The sequence below is a fragment of the Pteropus alecto genome, unplaced genomic scaffold, assembly GCF_000325575.1.
Source record: "Pteropus alecto unplaced genomic scaffold, ASM32557v1 scaffold75, whole genome shotgun sequence".
NCBI classification, from domain to species: domain Eukaryota; kingdom Metazoa; phylum Chordata; class Mammalia; order Chiroptera; family Pteropodidae; genus Pteropus; species Pteropus alecto.
The window spans coordinates 9,684,853-9,692,650 of record NW_006440638.1 but is presented as its reverse complement, the minus strand read 5'-3'; the positions used below and the strand labels follow the sequence as shown (position 1 = coordinate 9,692,650).

General features: G+C 37.5%; 1 protein-coding gene across 10 annotated transcripts in view; it reads right to left on the bottom strand.

The window, feature by feature from the left end:
• The window catches only part of FOXP1 (forkhead box P1), a 573,767-nt gene that overhangs the window by 17,306 nt on the left and 548,663 nt on the right, over positions 1-7,798 (bottom strand). The window lies entirely within an intron of this gene.

Here is a 7,798-nt window from a genome sequence, read left to right as displayed (position 1 = left end):
GAGGCATGGCTAGCTTTATTTCTCAAAGTAGATGTTTCTAATCCACTGAAATATGAGGTGAGTTCCATGTGAACACAATTCACTTAATAGTTAGCTGGGCTACATTGCTATAGGCCTGAGCTCTCCAAAAGAATTTTCTGCGATGTTCTAGCATAAGGGAGGAACTGTTTTTACTTAGTTTTTATAAAAATTAAACCTTTATTTAATTTTAATGAATTTAGGTTTAGACAGCCACGTTACCAGTGGCCACCATACTGTACAGCACAGGGATTGGCTACTCAACTTCATAATGAAACTTCTTGGATGGGAACTACCACACATGTATTTGGCCTATGACTCGAATTATAAAAAGTGGCACTGATCCAGTAAACCATTATTGTGTTCTATCAGTTGGTAGAGAATAATCTTTATGAAAGCTTTATGTGTAATCTTCATTCAAGTCTATGAAATAGAGGATTGGAATATATTAATTTAAAAAGAACACAGCATATGAGAAATCTGGAACTATAAAATTTTTGTTGTTTTTTTCCTCAAGTTTCAAATGTTCAGTATTATAATGGAATAATCTACTGCATTGAATAAGAAAGTGATTATTATTTATTTGAAGTAGTATCCATGGAAATCAACAATAGTACTGTTTTGATTCTTTTTCTTTCTTTCCATCAGTCTAACACTTTCACCTTGAAGTGCTTCTCTTATTAATACTGGAAAAACTGGCTTGTCCCCTCCTTTCCCAAAATTTATTGTTACAGAAATACAAGTCTGGCAATGGTGAAGACCTTGATGGTTTTCAACATATTTATTAAAATCTACAGAGAATTACCATCTCAGATACGTACAGTTGGCCCAGATCCAAGAAACTTAGGCAGAGAAGGCTTACTTGGTAACATTTTCTCAAACCAGATTTCAAACTAAGCACTTAACAAAATAAGTCTATCTCACCATTGTGACAGACCTAGAAAAAGGCATTATTTGTGAAAGGTACTGAAAATGAGATTCTTCTGAGATCATAATCAAAGAACATATTAAAAGAGAGTTCCAATTTATTGAGAGGACTCAACCTTACTCATACTCTAGTAATGAAAAAGGCCACAAGAAACTTCTCTAATATGTTTAGGATGGTTCCATAAAAAGGCAATAAATTTGAAGAAAAGAAAGATCAAATATCATTAGGGAAATATTAATGGAAAAATGTAAATAGGGTGCTGGAAACTGAATGCTGGGTTGCATTCAGTTGTACTTTCTTTTTTATCTTCCTTTCCCCCAAAACGCCGACTCAGCCAACAACAGAGTCCTGCCCCCTTCCCCAATGCCTAAGAAGAACAAGCTATGGAGACAGCACTACCCTTACAAATCCCCAGGTAAGCTGGGTAGATGCTGTGAGGTGCTTTTTTATTAGTGCTGGAAACCTGACTTCATGACACACATTTGCAAACTAACTGCTAGCAGTTCAAAGTAGCAGCCATAGGATGGATCAAGAAGGAAGGCTGAAAAAGAGCCAAGTGGGAAGGATGGGGCTGACCTCTTCCTTGCCTCGAACCTTTATCACTGGCCAACTGCAGGAACAGTACGTATAAGCATCAGCCCAAGCAAAGAAATTAATACACCGAAGACTAAAGCCCATAAATATGCAAAAGCTTTTACAATTCAGATGCTGCTATGCCTAAGAATATCGGAACACTCTGGAAAGTCATGGATACCATTTGTAAAAACCATGTTGCAAACCACCTGCCACTGTGTGGTTTCGCTTAATTCTCATACCACCACTAATACTCGAGATGTTATCACTCATACTTTACAGATAAGCAAACTGAGGCTCATGGGAGATTAAATAACTTGTCCATATTTACAACCTGGACCCAAAGTCAAGCACACACTTGTGATTCAAGGCGTTTTGTATAACCTTCTTCTTATACTCAGTTAATGAGAAAAAGAAACACTAACCAGTTTCATTTTTCTGTAGGCTCATTTTTGGAAAGGATTCGGTGAACAGCTCTTATCCCTGCTTTTAAATGACATTCAATAAATATCACTGAGCAAATTCAAGGCATCTGGAATTGAACTGACAAAAACAGGAAGAGAACATGCAGTTGCTACCCTTGAAGAGCTTACCATCAATTGCAGACAATAGCTAAGGAAAATGTGCGCAATTAACATAAAACAATTCTGAGGACTAACCTTACTTTTTGGCTTCTCTTTTCAGTTTACAAACATTACCCTAAACGCCACGACTTTCTTAAAATGCAGTGAAAATAACATCAATACAATGTCCTTAAGAAATACGTGTGCTCCTTTCCAGTTTTGTGATAAAGATCACCAAGTCCACTGGGTTCTAGTCTAAAATCAAAACTCATGTAAACATTCAGCAAGTGCAAACCCATCTTTTTGGGGGCTCACATACAGGAATAGTAGATAAGTCACAGGGTATGATGTCATAAAATATAGAAAGCATCTGACTCTTGTAGCTTTTACGGAAGTCTCACCACTTCTACTGCTTCTACCCAAAAAGCAGCAGTGAAAAATAAAATCCCTCCAAGTTAGCATGATCCATGAAGAAAAAGATTCAGAATTTGCTGGAGGCTTCTGAACATAGGTAGCAAGTGGAAATAAACACTAAGCCAGAAGAGAGCAGAGAAGGGGGCTTACCAGGCTTGACAAATGACACCGTGATTCACACCCACTGCTGGGCTGTCTCTAATAAGCCACAGAGGAAGCAGCCAATCTCAGCTAATTACCAGATAAAAATGTATTGTAAGGACTCTAATTAGGAGACGTAGATGGAGGTGATCTAATGATTAAATGCTGCATTCAAGTGACCCCACCATCAATGTGCAGTGGTGCAAGATGTCACTGGAATATTTTGTAGAAACAGTAATTTTATTTCGAGGAGGGGAGGCAGTAATATTTGTAATGATGGCTATGAGGTAAACTAATTAAAAGACAGTTCCTAGAGGAAGAGGGTGGCTGAGAGCAGCTGTGGCCATTCCAAGACCAAGTGCCAAGTCTCAATAGAGAGACTGCAGTCAAGTGGAAAATTTCTGCCCGACCTCTGCCCTTGCTATTAATTTGCAGGAAAACTAATGACACATATACATATTCCCACAAAATTGTTCTAATTGCTAATTTGCCAAAGGAGCCCAGATTCCAAATTAAACATGACTGTAGCCTGTGAGGGAAGGAAGAACAAAAAGCTGTAAACTCCAAACAGAGGGTGCTTCTCCTTGTGAAATCATTTGAAGGCTGAACCAACAAGTTAATGAAATGTCAACCTTGTCAACTGCTATATAAGTTTCTTAACTTTTAAACTTTTGTTTGATGATCACATGCTTGTCTTGAGGAGAAACCATCTTGGGGAAGAAGGTCACAAGGGAGAGATAAGATGGAGCATGGGGAAGGATTCAAAACAGGCTCTGTGTTCAAACCTGCTCTTTTAATTAAGGTCACTATGAAAAAAGTGGACCAAAAAATTAATTACAGACTTAGAACAGAAGAGCAAATTGGGAACGGTGTGGGTTTTGCTGTAATCTTAAAATATTCATCTTAATTGTAAACTATTAAAACTTAATATAATCATCAATTCGAAATGAAAGCACATGTGCTTCGTGTTTCTGACTGTAGTTAAAGTTTTAAAAGATAATTTTTTTCCAAGGCATGAAGCAGGAAGGGACTGGACTGGGAAGATTTCTTTTCCTATTTTTCTAATTGTGCTCAGTTACTATTTAAAAAGAAGTTGCTATGTTTAGAAAAGTTAGTAACTCTGATATTTGTTACATGGCAAGTTTCCATCATGTGATGATTTCGGCAAAGATAATCTCTTTGAAACTCTGGCCAAAAGTTAAATTCTTATGTCACTTAAAATTGCTGGAGGATTTTATTTTTTTAAACTTATGTGTGCTCTCAACCATCGTCTCATCCCCCAGTTCAGCTGCAGAAGGATTCTCCTGGAAATCTTACCCATCCGAACTACTGGAACTGTCACAGCTACCTAATACTCTGGTTAGCCCTTCTTCAAAAAGATTAATCTTTAGTTTTTAAACAGTGAACTCCTCTCTCTTTTAAAGATGATGAGTCACTCACATTTTCAAAAAATAAACAAACCGCTGATGTAAACCCCAGACAGAAACAGACTTGTCGTTAAGTATTCCCATAAGAACTCATTTTTATTTTTGTTTGTACTCTTGCCTCACACGAAAACATTCTGAGAACAAAAGACAAACCTGAAACCAAAATACCAAGAGGCCTAGCTGCGTAGTAGGAGCTTTCAGGCTTACAGAACTGGTTTCTCTGCTGTTGGTTTTACTGTCCTGAGCGGGCCCAAGCCCTGCTTTAACCGCACAGTCTCTATACATAACTCACTCACTCACGTTCAGAAAAGGCCTAAGAGGCTCAAGGGCCATTCCCACGACTGTGAGGAGCCTAGGACAGGGGGTGGCAGCGGAAGGCTTTTGTTCCCAGCCTTTGCCTTCCTTGGCCATCTCACCCTGGTCCTGTTACTGTATTAGAGAGGGTGCTGGTGGAAAGCAATGACTGAGAAGGTGGTGTCATTGACAGTGATACTAAAAACAAAAAACTGGTACTGAGTCGACTTGATGACTTAATGAGAAACAGTATATAAAGAAAGCTTGTGTGTGCTGTGTTTGAGAATCTCCTTTTATAACTGCCTAATATTATTTTCCCAAATCTAAAGCAAAGCTGCAGCAGCCCAAGTGGGTCAGACATTTCCTTAAGAGTTAAAAGACCCCCTTTTTTCCAGACAGGGAGTACTTTGTTGTTATAGTAGCTAAAAACTACTTCAAAACAGTTCTAATTGCTGTGATTAGAGGAAAAGAGAATGCGTAAGAAAAGAAAATCTAATAGTGCATTTCACTTCAAATATTCAAGATCATCTAAGTGTTTTGTAACATTTTCATAAAGAGGGTATACTGCCCACACTATAATTACTTGCCCACCAGATCTGAAAGAATATGGTTTCGCTAGGATCAGGGGTTTTTCCCTGGTGTGTAGGAATACCCTAAAAGCAAAGTACACTTCTCATGTACTCAGTATTATATAAAAAATATGATTTTTCTGAAATGATAGTGAAGTCTTTCTCAAATATCCTTAACAACTTAATAAGGTCATAACACAGACACATTTCTTTTTGTTGTTGTTATTGTTTTGTCCTCTGAGTTACTCCTCCCTCCAAGGAAGTATCTCAGCAAACTCTCCACAGAGTAAGCACGGAGACATTATCCCACGAGCAGTCCATTCTGATGTTTACTTTGAGAATATTATGAGTTTAGAACAAAAGGATATTAATCACACTCATTATGATAGTTTACTATTGTCCAATTTTTCACTTTTGCTCCTCATAACATGGAAAAAAGAAGAATCTTTTAAATTTGCCTGTTCTGAACATATATCAAGAAAGGGTTTTCCCATTGCATGTGCTCAACTGCTAGAACATACAGCTAAGCTGCCCTGGTCAATTTTCATTCCTTTTCCATGCAGGGCCCATCTTTAATAAAATTAAAAGTATGAAAAGCTGATGTTGGCTATTCCTTAACTTCCTCAGCACTGATCCTCATTACACACCTTCCTCTCCCAGCTCCCTTCCTCAGACACATGGATACAAGGACCTACTCTTACCCCAAGAAAGATTCATGAAGCTGACTTCTTTCCATTTCTTCCTGTTCATTTAGGTTTCATCTTAGAAATTATTTTTTCCAGAACTCTTCCTGGACCCCACCATAATAGCTCAGTTATTCTACTCACACATAGCATGACTCATGCAGTGAGCATATAAGACAGTGTTGCATGTGTGTATTTGTTAGTTTGTCTCCCAGGCCTCCAAATACTTTAATGGCAGGGATGTCTCTAGCTTAATTTACTACTGTTTTTATGTAGCGTGCCCAATAAGTATTTGTTGATACAATAATAACTGGACTTTAAATGCAGGAAATCCCTTTCCAAAAACAACCTGCAGTTTGAGTCTTCGGTAAATTTTTTCGGTTTAAAAGATTTTACAGTAAGCAGGAAGAGATGCTATTGAAGGTGTCCAAAAACTAAGAAGACTGTGAACTGATATTCCAGTTCACCTATTCCAGTTCTCCTAGTGTGGGAGAGCTCGGATCCATACCTAAAAACTTGGGATCTGTCCTGAGAAAAGCGTATCCTCTAACTATCCAAATGTGACAAGTTCCACTACATGATCCAGAAAATGCATCTATGAGTTGGTGTAAGAACAATCCAAGAAGGTTTTTGCAGTTTTTTTTTTTTTTTGATGGAAAAAAATGGGAACTTGGTGGATGACTGGATACAACAAATGACACTTACCACCCAAATGGCATTTACTGAAAAGCAACATTTACAGCAGAGCATTCTATCACTTAGTAACTAAGATTTTAAAAATAAACATGAAGTCCTTTTAAACAGAAATGGAAAAAAAAAAAAAAACCTTCATAAATTTACTGGCAAGGCTGCAACACTGAAGTCCCCATCTATGGTTATCACTTATAAGTGATTACTTATTTCAAACACTGTGGATTCTATAATTTAGGTGAAATAAATTAATTAATTACAGGTAAACGGGAATATTTTGCATTTCAGAACTGAACAACAGAAACCTCTGTATCACTAAAGTTGAAAGAATCAAGGATTTGCTGTGTGTGTGTGTGTCTTTTTTTTTCTTTACCTTTTTTGGGGGGCAAAGAAGTGAAAATTTATGCAAAACATTACACGTCTACCTCTTATAATTAATTTTCCAATGCCTCACCCATACATATTTTAATAATTCCTGATTTATAAGATGGTATCTATAATAAAATTTTCTATTTTCCAATAAATGAAAAGAAGGCAGGTTCACTCCAGCAACAGAGTGTCACACAATATCTACTTGTCAGGCACCAATTTTTACTTCTTACATGTAAGTTAAAGGATAAGGAATTTATAATGCTGCCTGTGAAGGGAACCACTTTTCATACACAAATGTGATCTTTTTTTTTTTTTTCCAAAGGGTAATACAACAGTACATTTACATAAACTAATCCAAACAATCTATGTATTTGACAATGGCAAACCTCACACAGACGGCCTATTGTTGGTTTACATCTTGGAGTTCTTTATACTGGCTTGTAGCGCTGCTCTAGCTGTCAAAGGTTTGACTTGGACTCTAAATAAATGGTTATAGAAGTGCTGTGCAGCGATATTGGACTTCTTTGCAAAAGAAAACCTGCTGTGTATGAATTCAAAAGCTATTAATTTTTCAGTCAAAAATATTCGTGCCTATTTCTTTTAATAAAGAAATACTGTGCTGAGCTACTAAGAGATAATGTTGACTAGTGGTAGAGAATTTTCAATAGAGTAGTTAAAAATAAATTTAGTAGGAGGTCCCCTTCAAAGTTATAATTTTCTAGAATGTAAAACGATTTTTTTTTTAAATAGTAATCAAGACAAACCTTCCTTCCTTGTGCATTTCCCCCAGGACTGCTTTTCCCTGTTTACCGACTGCTTAACACTGGTCCTCGTGGAGATTCCCAACAGTTCTTGCGTGGCCTGTGTAGGCTTACACATATGGCACTCCCAGCCAACACCCAGCCTCATCCCTCACTGAGTGCCACCTGGGGTTCTGCAAGTCTTTCTCTAGTCTTCTCTCTCCTCCTCCTCCCTCCACGAAGCCTCATGATCCAAACTGAGTCCATTCCTAGAGTCCAAACATTATTCTATCATTGGCTTTTGTTCATGGAGGAAACAGAAGATAATCTTATGCTCTCTCTTGTTGCTAGGTTTAAAGACTCAACCCCTTCATCCCGAGAACCAT